Source organism: Lactuca virosa, chromosome 5 (assembly GCF_052849685.1).
Source record: "Lactuca virosa cultivar CGN04683 chromosome 5, Lactuca_virosa_CGN04683_v6, whole genome shotgun sequence".
Classification (NCBI taxonomy): domain Eukaryota; kingdom Viridiplantae; phylum Streptophyta; class Magnoliopsida; order Asterales; family Asteraceae; genus Lactuca; species Lactuca virosa.
The window spans coordinates 282245020-282248896 of NC_136430.1; positions in this window are offsets into that span (position 1 = coordinate 282245020).

Sequence of the window (3877 nt, forward strand, 5' to 3'; positions counted from 1 at the left end):
CGGGTATATTGTGTTGAGGACAACTTGTACACAAGTTGTTGAATCGCTCCCAAAAATCATGAAAGGTCTCATTCTCCCCTTGACGAATCCCCAAAATGACACTTCTGTGACTTGATATCCGGGAGGTGGGATAGAACTTGCTATTAAAGGCTTTGAGTAGCTCTTCCCATGTGTGAATAGATCCTGGTGATAAGTTAAATAACCATTCTCTAGCTTTATCTTCCAAGGTGAGCGGGAAGGCGGTTAACTTGAAATCATCCAATGTCACATGTTCGGGTAACATGCTAACACATATCATATGAAAGGACTTCAAATGCTTTTGAGGATCTTCTCTATCCAAACCATGGAACTTGGTAAGTTGATGTATGAAACTTGACTTCAATTTAATTCCTCGGTGGTTTGCGGGATAAACAATAGCAAGAGGTGTATGAGTAACATCCGTCTCCATCATTTGTCTAAGTGTCAACTCTTGAGGGGGATTGGGTGGAAAGGGGTGATTGGGATATTGTTGCATGTAATTGGATGGTTGTTGGTAAGGTGGGTATGGGTATTGGTTGTGATTGTACATTGGTGGTGGGTAAGGTTGGTAGTTAGGATATTGGTTGTAGGGGGGTTGTTGTTGTGGGTACATTGGGTTTCGGTACATTGAAGGGTGTTGGTAATTGGGTTGATTTGGGTAATGTACTTGTTGAACTTGAAAATCATTGTTTTGAGGTTGGTTGTTTTGGTGGAAGTGTTGGTTTTGTGGTTGTGGTGGTTTTGAGGAGGGGCTTGATCCCAAGGTGGTATATCAATGAGAGGTTCTTGTTGTTGTTGTCTTGGTTGTTGAGCTGGGGTATTGGCATCTTGATTGTTTGGGTTTGGGTTAGGATTGTGAGGTGGAGTGTGATTCATCGCTATGTAGTTTTCAAACGGAATGTCTTCAAAGGAATGACCAGCAATTGGAGAACTCGGTTCGGTGTCGATACCACTTGAAGTATGAACTTGATCTTCAATGTTGATTAGTGGAGAAGAGGAAGAAGCTTGAACAATTTCTTGTTGCTTTGCTTGTTTGGCTAACTTTTTCAACCTTTTTGCTTCTTTTTCAATTTCCGGATTGTAAAGTAGTTCACCGGTTCTTGTAGACCTAGGCATAAACAATCAAATAACAATAACCAGTTTCCCCGGCAACGGCGCCAAAACTTGGTGGGATGTCAAGTCCACCAAGCAAATTACACCATTTGTTTGCAAATAAAACGTAATATAATAGTAAAAAGGGGTATCGATCCTTGGGGAAATGGTTGTATTCAACTACTAATGCAATCTATTAGAACTAGTGCAAATAAACTAACTAACTACAATTAAAATAAAAGGGGGGGTGTTGTGATTGCTTGAAAACTAAAAGACTTGAATAACTAAAAAGCTTGAAATTAAGCAAGATGGTGAGATGCTCAAATGTTGGGAACAATTGGTTAACCAAGGCAATTCAACACAATGAACATTTGTGTGTTTATCATTAGGATTCAACATGAAGCTTATCATTCATCCCAAATTGGTTATAGCAATCATGAAGCATGATATGCCAAGATTCCTCATAGGTAGTATGGAGGTTGGGGAAGCCCACAACACACCTTCTTAATCAAAATCAAAGATCCAATTGAAGCAATTGAACCCAAGAAGTTAATTAGCCTTAAGAATGAAGGAATCCCCAATTCCTAGAGGATGTCAATGCTTACACATCCATAAACGAGCTATGATTCATAAGCTAGAGTTGATTTCTACCATCATAAAGCTCTTATTCTAAGTAAATTCAATGATTCAATGCAAATCCAAAGAAATAAACCAACAATTGCTCATTCAAGTACCAAGCTCATGATCAAAGTATCAAATAAGCATAAGAAATATGAACTAGAATCATAAACATGAGATAATTGATAATCAAACATGAATCCTTCAAAAACCCACAAACATTCAAAGGTTTTAGCCAAAGTTAACCAAAATAGAGAGTTTAGCCACTCATGGCAATAGAACAACAATCACAAAAGTCTAATTGCATAAAGAAATTACCAATAACTTGGAAAGATGAAAAGAAATGAGTCTTGAGCTTCAAAATCGCCTTCTTCAGCTCTCCAATGGTGTAAAATCGAAATTATGGCTGCTAGATCCAATCCCCCAAGGTAATGGCAAGCCAAATGACCAAAATGCCCAAAACTGGGCAGTTGAGCGGGTACCCGCGTGACGGAAATTTCACCCGCACAAGTGCTGCTGGAATGTTATTGGCTCATTTTTCCTCAACTAACCATCCCACAACCAAAGATTCCCTTGGTCCCCTCCATATCCCATATGATTTAAATTAACCAATCATCTTTTAGCTTCACATGTGGATGCTCCAAGCCCAAATCTTCTTTGGTGGATCCGCCAAGCCCAATAATGAATCGGAAAGCCCACTAAGCCCAACTCCAGTTCAACCGCAACCACAATGAGGTCCAAAATCCTGAAAAATTTCTTATGCAAAATAAAAAGTCCCCGATACGATCCATGATAAAGAAAATAAAGAATATACAATGCAATACTAATAAAAAGAGCTAAAAATCTAAAATAAACTAATAAACATAAGGAAATAAAATAAGCTATCATAATCACAAAATAAAAGAGAGAAACAAGAACAAACTCCTATTGGTTATGTAGTGGCAAGATTGAACGATTGTCGTGGGTTGCTTGTCGATACCATGCTTGAATTGTCTTGGCTTAAAACAAATTTTGGAAACTGAACTTCATTGTTGATAGATTGCAAATTTATCAATAAAATAGGCAGACATCTGGACTCTAATAGCTCGAAAATTAATCTTTGTTGGGCACGTTCATGTTGCTAAAGTATATATGTCATGCCGTGATCTTCAAATGTTGGGAAGGTCAGTTGCGATGGAATCGAAAGTCACGTCGCGAGTTAGATAGGATTGCGGTACTATATTCAGGAAAAATAAAATTCCTCTCTTTGAATAAATCGACAAATCGGTAGTTTATCAGGCTCTCGATCAATCCTTTGTATAAATTTCTTCCCATATATAGTAGTGAAAGTGAAGTAGACTCGATAATGTCGCTTCATGTCGAATGTGCACGCCACACTTATTTGTGTGCACGTTTCTTGCCTTCTTCTGGTAATGATTTCACCCCTTTCTTGCATTTTGTCCTATGTCTGTCACGTTTCTTGCCTTCTGCTGGTAATGATTTCACCCTTTTCTTGCATTTTGTCCTATGTTAGACAGACAATAACTTGCAAAAAAATAAGAATCATAAAAAACACTATTATTTCAAAATAAAAATACAAAGGAAAAACGAAAATGTAATCCATATGCTGCTTTTAATATCCCTTTTTGACCAATTCTTAAAAATTGAATCGGTTTTGCTACTTTCGAAATCTTGCGCTTCTTGAAGATCTCCAAACTATTGACAAGGACTACTACTTGTTGGACATTAAGCAGAAACGAGTCGCACTTTAGAACTTTCAGTAGAGACGAAATGGTCACTCTATCAAACGAAATTCAAACTGGTATCACGAAGACTCGCACCACTAACAGAAGCGTGTTGCGTCATGATTCCTGGGTTTTAGGTTGTTGTTGTATTTGTTCTTTGTCCAAGTCTTCTGCAAAAAATCTCTCCTGCTCCTCCAAATTTCTCTATGGATCAAATGGATCTTCATTAATTTTCTCATATTGTAGCTCCGTACCACTTCCTTAAGAAAATCATCAAGAGAATCGACAATCGAAAAATTCCAACAAAGCATAAAGATGAAAAAGAAATATAATCTAATGTATATAAAAAATTTAATCAACAAAAAAAATAATCCGAACTAAATATCAACCGCTCTCCCTGGCAATGTCGTAAAAAACATGATGTG